Here is a 14,929-nt window from a genome sequence, read left to right on the forward strand (position 1 = left end):
ATTATTTGCAGCTCAATACAAAAAAATCGACTCCTAGCAAATTTGAAGTTATTTTAACCTAATCATTATATCATATCCCTTTATAAATATTAACGTTATAAATGTTTAACTTATTATTCAGTATGAAGTATCTAAGATGATTACACGAGTAACACATTAGTCACGCTATACTAAAGTTTAAAGATAAAAATATATGTAAATTCATTTCAATACCTTTTGACCAAGATTTTCCTTGACACCAACATATACCGTATAAACACATTATTATTCGTATATTTAGTAGAAAAGAGTATACCAAGGCAAACATATTTCATCGCTGTACCACCAGGCACTTTGTCAACGTAACTAAAATGCCATTAATAAAAGTGTGGAGACCTCTTTAAACAAAATATACAAAGCACCTTTAGGTTGTTTAAGAAAGTTCCCGACGGCGACACTTTTAAAGGTAGTATTTTCTTTCAAGTTTCATCTTGGCTTCGTTTTATATCTAGGGCATAAAACTAAAGTTTTTGAAGACGAATTTCTTTTGCACTATTTATTTATTTATGGAAAAGTTTACTGTTTTGTTTACAAAGAATATTGTAGTTGTTTTATTATTTACTATTCTAACTCGTTGAGTGTTCTGAATACAATTTGAACTGGCCAAATAAATATTTATGTTTTGGTAGCACTTAATTTAATTTCTAATAAATAAAATTTTGGTAAATAAACACAGCTTTTTAAACCACTTCCTTAATACCGATCTATGTTACAAGTTGCTTACAAACAGAACCTCTACAAAATAAAGCCCATTATACATACTCCAATGCTCATAGCAGTCTTGTTTTTTTTGAGTTAGTTCTAAAAACCTGTAGTTTGTCTATTAGGCTGAAAGTTAACTACGTTAACTCGTACGTACAAATTAAAATTGATTATTATTTATCTATATATCCATCTTTTCTGCGCTTTTAATCAAATATCAAGTAAACTCAATTGAAATAATAAATGAAAACATTTCAAGTCAGCAATACAACTTGTAATGTACAGGACGTGCAGTAAGCCGTAATAAATAACTGTAATTGGATGTGTCGTTCGATAAGCCGTGCAAGCCCGGTGACGGCCGACATGCGGACTGACAGGTATTATCTCAACGTATTAGAGCATTCCAAGATTTATTATGAGATAGATAGGTTGAAATTTTATTAAGATTAGTAATTATTCAGGTAAGTAGAGATAGTCTAGTGGTTTAAGCATTCACTTCCCATGCAGGTCGTCGAAGGTTGAAGCCAACAACACACTCATGGTGTTATGAAATTATGTTTGTATTGAGTATTAATCAATTAGAGTATTTGATCCATGAAAAAGACGGAAAAAAGGTTGTTATCGTCATTGTTAAATTCAAAGCTAATAATTTTATCTCATATTAACCTCCAAATGGACGAAGTAAATAGAATGTTAAATAAAATCTTACCACATGGGAAAGTAGATATAAACCCGCTTCTGAATATCTCTCTCATCTATAACTATAAAGAAACCCAAGAAATGACCTAATTCCACAAACAACAAAACCTCTATTTATCCGAAACTAATACATCAAAATCACAAAAGACCTTCAGGAAACAAACTCAAATACACCGGCCTATCAACCTTTTACGTAAAGCCTTTACAGATATAAGAAAATAAATGTAAATGCTTCGGGTCCATCAATTTTTTTAACTCATAATACCAAATCTACCCGACCCTTATCGTAATACACAATAGTTTTATAGAAACTCAGTCATAGATATTAGGGGGTATGTGCCCCTAAAAAGGTTGACCAATCCTTTGTCGTCGAATTCCAATATCGGCCGAATGTATAGAATTCAGCTCTATTGGGATGGCCTATTCAAGTTCCGTATTGTTGGTACTGATTGCAAAGAAATGTTGGAATAAAATTATTACGTAATATTTTATTCGTTCTGTAATATTTTTATTAATGAGAATCTACTCTTTTACGTAAATACGTATTAGCATATCATTAGTATTAGGACTCTCATGACTATAAGTCTTGTTGTAAAATTGTTAGAATTTTGTTTCGACTTATTAGAGACAATTTTAGTTCAAGTTTAGATTAAAAGTGTAAAATAATCGTTGTTTATTTTTATGATAAGAAACTGTTCATTTACGAGTAACATGTGCGTTACACTGTGTTATAGAAAATATAGTGTTATGTTAATACTGCAACAACACTTTCCTTTTCAACTATCCAATAAAACGCAAGTAATTAAACCATTAAAAACAAACAATCCAAACATTACAAATTAAATTAAACATTCGCCATTTGGAAAACATTCAGCTGTGGCACAGAGCAGTCGCCATGCCGGTCAAGTTTTGAAACAGATGAAATTTCGACAAGTGTCGTAAAAAGCGGCATAATTTATCGAAATCCGTCTTTACTGCGGCACGACGACGTAAGTCTTGCAAAGTTCGGCAATATATACTGGGATTGTAATAATTTGTGGATCAATTGGTGCAGTGATAAATTTTGATTCATATTTTAACTTTCGTTTTGCATATTGTGACGTGTTAATTTTGGGGAAAGCGCGTTAACAATGTAGCTCTTAGTTTGAATAGATTCTTAAAAGTGAACCATCTAACTGATTGAGTATTACTGAATAATTTTCCAAAGATAATGCTGTTATTTTATGCAATCAGCCCAGTCAGAAATAATAAAAAAAACCCATGATTAACTTTAAAAAATATAAGAATCAGACTAGATTTTTGAAATATGCAAATCATTTTCATAAAAAAAATACCTAAAATTAACAAAATACTGGCAAACGTAGACAATGAAGCTTGAATTTTATTTCTTTGAAAGTAAATGATAATATTTTTATTATTCTGCGCTATTTTTTTGCTACCATTACATACAGCAAAAGAATCTGACCCGTGGCATTGTGAAGCCCTCCAAAGGGATGATTATTAATTTGTCGACGATAATACATTACTGCCCATTAATTGGTATTTTGCGTTTTGCCTTCTGAATTATTGTTGATTGGAAATTTCTAGAGGCATTTGTATCTGCAGGCCTTTTGTTCCATTGTGTAACGCGTAACGCACATGAAAATTATTCAGTTGAAAATAGTGATATAGTTACATGATTATTTTGTATTGTTCGATTTTGGTAATCTCGATAATGGATTCGGAAAATTAGTAGTAATAGTAATACTACCAATGGTATGTTTAAATTTTCATTATACATTTTAATAATTACTTTTTTTGGGTACTAATGATAAAATGTAATTAATTTAGTATGTCTAGAACCTATCAATAGTAGAAAGTTAATTAATTGAAAAATAGAAATAAAGTTCTAAAGAAATGCAAAAATCTGATAGTGATTAAATCAAATGGACCAAGAACTATAAAGCATCAATAGACAACGTGGATCACTTTAAAAAATCTAATCGCTTGTACTTTTAATGTCGGATCAAAATTTATTCTGTGAAAAGGTGAAAATCACCTGCTTAACAACCATCAAAGAATATTTTGTTCTACATCAAAGAACTTAGTTACCAACACATTTTCCTTCCCCAACTTTCATCCAGCCCCTGTAACCTGCAACTCAATCTCTCCAGATAATATCATACAGATCAATCTTCGAACCCTTTTCAATAGTCCATCTTTATCCTGACTTATCGGTACAAACGAGTGAGTCAAAACATCAAAATGTCCTCTTTAATCAAGTTTAAACTGGTTGGAACCAGTTAATGCCGGTTATACACCCTATCTATTATGTCGAACTACCCTTCAAAAATCCCTAGTAACGCGTTTGAAATTTCCAAAGGCGTATTGATTTCTTTCAACCCTCTAAGGGTTAGGGTGCGTTGTCAATAGTCAATATGCTGGCTAAGGGAAGTTTCTGGACGGTAATGTATAGTTATATTTATTATAATTTGTGGACGCCGTATTACATTCTTAGAAAGACGTTCGTATCTACTAATATTGACTATACCTAACATTATCAGTGTGACATTTATGTATATGAAAATCAAAACATAAATTCTTCAATACGAATTCTCTTACAGTGAAACCTGCATGCAATTAAATTCTTAAAAATCCATATTTAGCAGACTATAATACGTAAGGGAAAAAATATTTAAAACATTATACATAAAAAATATATTATAAGATAAAACCATGACACGGCGATCGAATATTTTCTTTTGCCTATTTCAAAAAGGTGTAAAGAAACAGAACTACAATCACCCCAAAGCCGTCTCGCAGACATTATCAATTACTTTACCTGCATTCTTCAAACGAAACAACTACCCTCAGGCGTAACGCAGATCACAAAACCCTCAAAAAACAATGTGGGGTTCGTACAGGCGCGGTGGATACGTTTGGGTACGTAACTCACTTACGACGCTATTCAATTTGACGGTATATTTTTGAATCAATTTCCCGCTCGAGTTGTCCTGTTTGGTTCATAGAGTGACCTGTTCGTGCGTATAGTTTTATATATTATCACGGGGTAGAATCATTTAGATTTGGTTTTTTTTTTCGGGGTAAAATTTGCGCGGTTCGGTTGCGACGCCGTTTTGTGTAATCGCGTGTGATGCGTTGAGGTAACGGCGTATTGGTCGTGCTTCATCTGATTTGCGGGGTTTTAACGAGTTTCGGATCTGGGTGTATGAATTTAATGGAAGCGAATTTGGGTAGTATTTTTTATTCGATTAGATTAATGTTTTACGGTGGAATAATATGCTACAAGACAGGATTCCTTTATTGTATTGTAAATTGTGATACTATTTGTAGAGGGAAGAAATATAATAAAACTACTTAAATTCCTAATAATTTGGTAGTTATTTCCCTAAACACTGATAGTTTCTTTATTGTAGTCCAGCAATATGCGTATTGCGCAGTATTTTAATACGTCCTTGTATCGTTACTTAGGATTGCTATGTAGTTAGAAACTTGTTGCTTCTAATGCCATCTAGCGGTAGGTTATTGAAGCGACTACAACAATAAACTTGTAACATTTCTTTATAATTTGGTGCCTATTTTCATAACAATTATGCTTTACAAGTGATGACTGATGCTTTCTAGCATATTTTTAAGTTCTTTATTTCTTAAGTAAACGTCGTCGCTTAACTTTTAATCACCGAGTCAAGGTAAATAATTTTCTTCAAAGAGATGCGACGTAGAATTTTTCTAGCAAGCAATTAATAAAAACATTCCGTGCTATCCTTCTTTAAGTTATCCGTTTAGCTTTGTATAGTAGTTGTAATGTAAAGTATCGTTTACACTATACGATTCTTGTTTCTAATGTCTCAATGTCTAAATATTGTAGATTGCATTTATTGATTGTGAAAAATGTTGTAGTTATTTATTCATTTTAGATAATCCACGTTATTGCAGTGAAAAAATAAATGAGGGAATATTATAATTGCTTGAGACTGACATATATAATATTATCATAAGTGTCATCATTTTTTTGACCTAAATGAATAAATGATTTGGTTTTGATTTCGATTTTATACTTCTGCTTACATTTTGGGATATTAAAGGTGTAATATTAATTATTTATTTATCTTAAATAGTACAAGCTTACAGTGTTCTACCAAAGTATGTCAAGACGTGCAATTATGTATGTGTGTATGTATATGTATATTAAAATGAGTGTTGCAAAACCTTAAAAGACAGATATAACAACATACTGCCTTTTATCATCTTAAATCATATGCTATACTAAATTATTTAATATGACATTATATCATCCGAATTAAATCATTTGACGTTATATTATTTGATTTATTTAATTAAGTACAATGTAAACGAAGCTTAACTAAAAAAAGACCATTCAAGATAAACAGGGGACGATATTTTATTTACATTTTTAATTAGTGTTTGTTTATCTGGCTAATTAGCAAGCTCTTGGTCCATTTTATTTGTTTAATAGAATAAAAAGTTTGTTTGAATCGCGTCGAGGTTCGTGTTGAATTTGAAATAGATTGTCTGTGATGTAACTTATAACACTGATGTGCTTGTGAAAAGGATAAAATTGTTTTGTATAGTTGATTGATGAAGTTTATAATAGTTTAAATTAAAGATTGTGTTGTGATCATGTTGTGAATAAAGTCAATTTTACGCAGTTATAAATTGTTTGAATAAAATAATAATAAACTTACCCCTTATGTTAATTTTATAACGATTCTAAAACAATGTGATTTATAACGGTCTTCTACTTCGTAATATACTATGGATTGTGTAATACTTTGTAGTATAGATTATTTTTTCTACACACCACTGATAAAAAATACATAGTATTAATTTACAACGGGCAGTGTATAAAACAATCAATCCAATTAATTTCGATCTACCCTAAAAAAATAACCAATTGACCGCAAATCAAAACTCCTCCATTCGAATAATCATAATTAAAAAAAAAACTTCATTAATAACACTCAAATTTGGAACGATTACCGAACGACTGTCTATAGTCCGTCCGTAGTGAACAAGCCATCAATTTCAATAAAACGCTAGAGTGAGACAAAAAATGATGTAATCAATCATACGGCCCGTCATTTTGACGTCGCGCTATAGGGTGGCCAACGTTTCCCATATTATTTGGACAGGGTATTGTTTTTTATAGGGAGTCCACAATTTGATGGATAGATTAGGTTGAATTACGTAGATGAGCTTAAGGAAATACAAATATTGGATCGAGGGTTCGCGTTTGGAGTGCACCTGAGCTAATGTTTATGAAAGATATGCATTCTGCAAATACACACAGTACTTCAGTACACAATCCATTACTTGTAGTCCAAAAAGTCTTGTATGCAAGGTCATGGCTGGTAGAGGACTAGTGACGCGGAGGCCGTGTGATACGATTATTTTATTTTGGCTGCTAAGAACATGCGAAGGTTTTTTGCACAAGATGCTATCTCGTTGTTATGGACGTGAGTAAAAAAACATTTAAATTAAAAGACAAGTATTTAACCCTATTTTATTGATCAAATTAACTATTTACAACCGTAGTTTAGGCATCGAAATAGTGTTACAAGTTACTAGCAGACTCGCTACAATTACTCATTTTTTCTTTTTTTCACTCCACTAAAAAACCTTTCACTTGTCTTAAAGATAATTTTACAAAAACAATAAATCGAATTCGTTGAGCCGTTCTTGAGTTTTACACTTAACAACACATTATTTTGGCAATTCATTTTCTTTGGCAATCTAGAATCGAGATATACACTCGTTTGTAGGAGTACTCAATCGGCCCTCCCCTTTCCTTTGTATAGACCCAATAATATCCAATATTACTCAGCCCATTGCAAATACATCGTAGACACATAAATATAATAGGACCTTAGTCTGGAATGTTCTGTCGCATTCGAATTGCGATCTACAGGAATAGTCCATTTCTATTACAGTATAGTATAGTCTATTAATATCGAGTGGGGTATAAAGTCGAGATTGTAGCAAGTAATACGTAGAGGTATTCGTAGCTTAATGTCTACGGCGTAGGTTGGGCTACGAAGGTAAGCTACGATAAGCACGGTTGGTACTTGTGTGGGTTTGTGTAGAGGTGTAACGATGAGATTATTACATGGTAGTGACTTTTATTTGAAAAAGTTCTATTTATCACTACTGCCTTCAAATAATCATGTGCATTTTCTCTAAGTGTCAATGTGTTTATATTCAAACATACGCTTACAGTAAACCTTAACGTATAAAGCATGTAATTATAACCTCAATAAGATGCGAATATTGTTTGATTTTAAAATAAAATAGACTATTTGAATCAGTAAGTTTTGTAATGTTTTATCAAATATATATAAAGCAAACCCTATGCCATAATTTCTTAAACATGCAACAAGCTTCCAACAACTTTCATCTACCGAAAACCACAACAAAATCTCGTTTCAAAGCAAAGATTGCACAAGACTATTTAGCAAAAACATTTCACTCAGCGTATTGGCCATTACCGCGGGCGACTATATGGCTTCACCTCGACCCGTCTGCGTTCTAAGGCTTCTAGGTAAGTAATGAAGCGGGCGCTTGTTTATTGTGCCCGAGGAACGTCGAGACTTAGTTTATATTTGCTGTGAAAAAAAATACAGAATTTTGCTGGGAGATGCAATTCAAAGTTAATTGAGTAAATAAACTATGTTTGATGTATTGCAGAAGAGAGGTAGTAATAACGAGGTTGTACAACCAGTTGCATTTAAAGTAAGAGCTTGTGTGGCTTCAAATTTCACGCAGACTTTTGAAGTCTACTATACTTTAGGCTTAAGACTTGTAATTGACAGTTTTTGGGTTCAAATTTAGTCAATTGCTTTTTTTAATCTTCGTATTATACCACAACTCAGGGAACTGGGTTGTGGTATAATACAAATCTACGACCTAATAGGCATAAGTAAAAATCTGATATTCAGATGCATCCGGTGAGACTGGAAGCCAACTTCAACATAGTTGAAAGAAAGGCCAGGCTGATTAATTACTTTATTAAATTTACCGTTGATAGTACAAACTTACTCTAAACCGAAATTTTTGAGCTTAGGTAGCAAAGGTTAACAACAAAAACATCTTTTACTCCGGTCAATTTAGACATTTGACCCACGACAAATTCAGGGGAAGCTGAAAATTCTTAAAATTATTTAAATTATAATTATAAACATTGTCTTAAAAGTCCCAACCGATCCCATGTAAGGAAAAAATTTTAGCGGGGTAATAAGGTCCAAAAAATGAGTTTTTCGCGATTTTCTTGAAAACGGTAAGTTTTATCGCAAAATTACCCCAGACATAATTTGTAGATCAGGGAATTTCCTATAAAAAAGTATCAATAATTTTTTCCCAAAAAGCCACCGCTTCTGAGATATAACGATGCAAAACCTCTGGAAAAGGATTATGTATTGAGAACCATTCCAAAAGTTTTCGTAAGTCTTTAGCATCTTTTTTTACTCGTGAATCACTTGCATCAACATGCTGCTCGGTCGTATCCATCCTAACATTAGCCAGATCTTCTAATTTTTCACAAACTGTATTCATTGCATGCATACTATAAACCCATTTACTTATGACACTCTGTTTTGTGCTTCTTCCTCGAGCAATACCTCCATCTGTCTTCATAGCTTTCATCATAGACTGCTCAATTACCATGTCCGTTGAAGTGCCGCAGCTTAATTTGTCTGAACGTCTCACAGTGAAGAATCCTTCTAAAAATTTTTTATAGACTTCAGGATCTATGAAATTCTCTAATTGTAGCATATCCTGCAAGTATAGGTGTGCAGACTTAGCATACGGAAAATGTCCAGACGCGTGAAAGTAAGGAAGCATTTCTTTGACGCAGTTTAAATGAGCTTTCCAATTGAGATTTATTAAATCAGCATCCATGATGTCATCGATTTCAACTTCTTTTAATATTATAATTGCTAAAGCAAGTTGAAGTAGTGTATGAGTGTATTATGACGCTCGCAATTTTTGCATCGTTATATCTCAGAAGCGGTGGCTTTTAGGGAAAAAATTATTGATACCTTTTTTATAGGAAATTCCCTGATCTACAAATTATGTCTGGGGTAATTTTGCGATAAAACTTACCGTTTTCAAGAAAATCGCGAAAAACTCATTTTTTGGACCTTATTACCCCGCTAAATTTTTTCCTTACATGGGATCGGTTGGGACTTTTAAGACAATGTTTATAATTATAATATAAACAATTTTAAGAATTTTCAGCTTCCCCTGAATTTGTCGTGGGTTTACTGATTTTTTGGTCTAACTTGACCGGACTATTTCATCGTAATCTTTAAAATGAATCGCTACAGAATCTTTTAGTGACCTATGAGTTGAGAATGATGTATTTAGAAAGAACATGTACAATTTTCGCTTGGCTAGGAGTCAGCTGATCGTATGCTAGTTGTCAAACTATATTTATATCTTAAACAGAGTAACAGCACGAATTCGTCTAATAACAACATTTTAATGCGAAGTATCATGTAAATAAATATAATATTATTTTTCTGAGTATAGAGGTCGACTCTGTGGGTGAATTGCTGTCTAGATATTTAGCTCCCTGACTGACATCTTGACGTGCCTTTGCCGAAGCGAAGAGATGTACAACTTTAATGATATTATTTATTTTTATATGCCAACTTCATGTAATGTGAATAATATGTTATACGCAATACAAATCTATTATTATGTTATTAACAACAATAAATGTTTTTTTCAAATCCCTTTACCCCTTTTTTTTAATACATTTTGTAAACTTTAAACATTTATCCCAAAAATTCTCCAAAAGAAGTTACCTAGATATCATAGCATAGCGATCTTTTGGTTTTAACTGTCCCAGTAAGAACCATCAACTGCGTCGTCTTTACTCTGCTGTGTGAACTTTACCAACAGAAAAATGTAGATATTTTCATTGGTATTTGTATCTGATAAATGTTTAATTTAACGTAAGTCATATTTTTTACGTAAGTCTCGTTTTAGTAGCGTTCATCACTGTCATTAAACATATTTGTAACTAAATAACGTATAGGTAAATTTACCATGACAAAGTAAAGATGTAACTGTTCTTTATGCCCTTATTTAGAGAGGTTTTGCATTTGAAACAGCCACATATTACTTTTTCACACATCTTTTAGGCCATATCTACATCCATCCAGACTAAAGATTACTCAAACAGCTCACAATACCTAATCGCTTTATAACGACGTAAGCGACAGTCCAATGTCATTGAATTGCAATACAATACGTTAACGTACACACATAACTACTAACATGCACATAGTCCGTTTCGCACATGTATCGGGGGACGATTAAGGTATTATATCGTATGAATGGGCAGAACATTCACCTGTTTACTACGATACTAATCTAGCTGTCATGCGAAGTAATTACTGCAATATCCCATCGTTCATGTTACTGTCTATGCGACGGGTTATGGGTATGCCACTGTTCACTCAATTGAGTAAAGATCAGCGAATATTAGATCTTTGTTTGGATGCATTTTGGTTTTATTTCCTTTTCTTTGCAAGAGTTTTAAGCGTTTTGTCATTCGTTTATATAACTTTTCAATTTTCAGAAATATAATTAAAATATTACAATAGCTGGTTAAATATGGAACATATGACACACGGTCTTAGGCAAATTAGTCCGATAGCAAAAATCCCGCTTTCTGTAATTAGCGCAATGCTGGACGCCCTTGAACGCATGGTTAAGTAAATCTATAAGGTCTATTACTATTAAACAGTTCCAATATAACTGTATAATGTCGTTCAAAACTGGATTTTTAAGACAGTGATGTGATTAAAAAAATATGTGAAAGTAATAAGGTGTCTACACCACAACTTAAAATTTTTCTATAAACGATATATCTAAGCACTTGTCTGAATCAGAAGAAATATAATTTAGCTTGAATATTTAATAAACAGAAACCTAAAAACTAATAAAATTCTCATAATTAGATTCTAAAAATAAAGGCACTTTTATAAACTTTCTGAATGTCAAGAAAGGTTTGTCAAATAACAAGAAGCCTTGTAAAAAAGTTGCGTTAAGTTTGCTTCAAGTTTTTTTAGAAATAATAGAATGTTATTTTTGAGTACCTACAATCATACAAATGCTTATTTAAAATCGTTGTGCAACAATACTTTTGAAATTCAACTTTACTTGGTACGTTTCATCTGGGAACTTTGTTTCATTTGATGACATGACAAAAAGTAAAGGGAAATCAGTAAATATTTGCTATAAATAATTACTTTTAATAACAATACTAGCAAAAATTGTATCAAAAAACACTACAATCTTCCACAATGAAAAGAAAATCCCTACAAACGCAACACTTTCGCAAGCTCTCAAACAACTCATACTAAATTCAAAAAAACATTTTTTTTTCATTCCCGCTCATTTCGCTCCACCCAGCCCCAGGGCACTAAGCTCAAATGCTCCGTCCATGTTTGATTCTTATTTACAAGGCGGCAAAAGTAAATTACGCTGCAGCTTAGATTGATTGTTCTCGGCAATCCCTCGAGATTGCGATTGCAAGTTGCAATTTTATTGCAGACCCTGCCTCGTACTAACAGATTCCATCGACTTTGGCCTTAAGGTTTTATTTTGGACGACTGTTTACGATGTACTTGTTAAGTTTCATAGAGAATAAAGACTTGTTATAATATTTTATGGGTGTTGTGTCGGGTAAAGGCAATTAGAAAAGAATAGTCGGGGAAACTTTGGATAGGAATTGAATACCAATAAAACAAACTTTTCTCATTTTACTACTACTAACTTTGAGTAAAAAATAGAAGTTCAAACTATAGAGATCAAAACAAGATAAATAACTATAAAAATCTCATGCATGGAAATTGGCATAAGCATGTATTAAATAACTTTATATTTCTGTAGTATCTTTAAAAATGCTGGCAAACGATCCGACTTCACCTTTAAAGGCAATATAAACTGCACCGAAGCAGAGATAAAACCCGTTTAAACCCGACTTTATGTACGTTCAAACAGTAACATTGAAATAACAATAAAATTGAGCAATAAACTCAGCGGTAATTAATCACCCTGATTCCAAAATCATCTCGCGAAATCCCATAAACTAAAATAGCAATAAAATAAAACTGGCAAAGTACTGAGCTTAATACAATTTTAAGGATAATACTTTAGCACTCGTGGTAAGCCAGCAAAGTCGGGGCAAATGTAGCCCACAAATAAATAAAGGTGCAGAATTTCATCTGACGTTTATAGACGTGGCTCTGACTTTACGACTTTTTTGTTGACTTTACGCGTGAAGTCTGTGGATTTCTCTATTTTGAATGTTTAGAAAGTTGAGTGTATTGGTTTACATAAAAAAATCACGCTTTTTTTCAAAAGTTTAGGCAGAAACCAAAAAACGCCACTTGGTACGATTCTTGCAAACTTCCTTTGCTACATTCACATCAACACATCTTGTCGTACAGTCCAGTTCTGTATCCTGCGGTTACACGTACCTAGCACCTGACATTTTTAAAGACAATGCCAATATGATTAGTGTGTGTCTTTCTAGAGTGTCCCCTACCAGCGTTTATTTCTATTGTATTATTTTAGTCGTTTGTCATTCAATACTCTATAGTTTACTCTGATAACAAAAGCAAACTTCTGAACTGGATGCATGAAACGATAGAATCTGGAACAATAATTCATATTCCAAACCGATAGGTATTCCTGTTTCTAAATTGGAAATCTATCGAAACAAACGAGACAATATTGATAGGCATAACATACATGTTTGTTATTGAATAGAATTGTACCAAACTAGATTTTATGTCAATTTCTGTCTTCTTCCCTATGATATATAAAAAATGACTTTCAAACCAACTTTAACCCTGTAGTGAATGATTCCAAAATCCCTGAAATACGTTTTATTAATTTAAAACGAAATTCCCAAATATGATATTTCATGCTTCTAGTTCTGAAGATGACGATCTTCCATACAAATTTTCATCCTCTATTTTACCCCCTTAGGGGTTAATTACTAAAAAAATCTTAGGGGGTACCTACATCATAAAGACATCCTGTGGCCAAATTTCATTTTCCTAACTTATGTATATGATTTAGGTTGTGCGATGATTATCAGTCAGTCAATCAGTCAGTCAGGGCAAATAATTTTATATGTATAGATGATCGTTTAAAGACGCCCTACTAATTTACCTAAAAGGCCTACTAAACTATCCTATAAAGTTAGTAATTTCTGTCTACAACCTTCTCCTCCTAACCGCAGCCTGTGAGCGGAAAATGCCGTTGAAATTAATTCATCTTTCTAGTAATTAAATAACAAAATTTTTGCCCAACAGAAATTTAATTATGAATTCCTGAAAACCAAGTCTGAGCGTTTGCGCCAAGTTTCCTCGAATCGTGTAATGGTTTCTTTTAAAAAGGCTAAAGTGGTGTGCTTGTATAGAGTACTGAATGTTCATAGGTTTCATACAGTTTAGTAGAATAATCGAAAAAATGTTACGTTTTGATAGTCTTGAGGTTGCTATTTATAAATTTTGAGCACATTTTCAAAGGTCAAATTATTTATTAGGTTGAAAATTTTAGTTGAAATTAATGTTTTAGATATTTGAGGAATTTAGTCTAATCTAGTTTAGTTAGCGGAATTTTGACAAAGGCGCTTAATTTTATTAGGCACTATTTTAAAACAATAACCAATACCAAAACAAATAACATGGCTGAAATAAAGAATAAAAGGTCAATTCTACTAAAAGTGAAAGCTCGTGATAGAGATAAAACGATGTATCGTAATAGAGCAATAACAATACGAGTAAATGCATGTCGAATAAAATATTCTGAAAAATATTGCCAAGTGCAATATTGGTTTTACAATCAAGTAATTTATATCCCGGACAGCGGGAAAACGAGAATTCATATTTGACATGCTCCGTATAAAAGCAAAGCTAATGAAATTAAAAACTATAGCAAAATGTAATTTAAAAAGTATTAACATTTTAAAGCTACATTTCGCATAGCCTGCAGCAGAATTACTTAAAAATAACAACGGTAGTGAGCATTTTTATGAAATACCATCCAAAGCCGGCCATACACCGGGGTTTATTTGGAAGTATTCCAAAAAACTTTTCAAAACAACCCGAACTTACATTCCCATCTGCCGAGTTCGCCACCTAAGTGAAAAGTTAGAAGCTAAATTACATTTCGTCGCGCAGTAAAAAAGGTGTATTTCGGAATTTCCGTAGCACGTCCGTGTTAAGAATATAAGAGGCTTAGAATAACGAAATCCGCCTGTTTTTTTCTCGAGTGTCGCGTGAATTTTGTAGGGAGGTGCGTCTTAAACTTTTTTCATTCGCGAGGAGATCGTCCAAGTCGAAATCCCGTTTTGATTTCGCCGGGCGCCCACAAACACCACTTACACACAGGTGGTTCGCCCTTTTTCACAACTTTATGCAAAATAGTATTTGAGTTTAATATCTCC

General features: G+C 32.7%; 1 protein-coding gene across 4 annotated transcripts in view; it reads right to left on the reverse strand.

The window, feature by feature from the left end:
• Window positions 1–14,929, reverse strand: part of LOC142975609 (CUGBP Elav-like family member 1) — a 425,650-nt gene that overhangs the window by 378,261 nt on the left and 32,460 nt on the right. The gene's annotated exons all lie outside the window — the stretch shown is intronic.

The sequence above is a fragment of the Anticarsia gemmatalis genome, chromosome 9 (assembly GCF_050436995.1).
Source record: "Anticarsia gemmatalis isolate Benzon Research Colony breed Stoneville strain chromosome 9, ilAntGemm2 primary, whole genome shotgun sequence".
NCBI lineage: Eukaryota > Metazoa > Arthropoda > Insecta > Lepidoptera > Erebidae > Anticarsia > Anticarsia gemmatalis.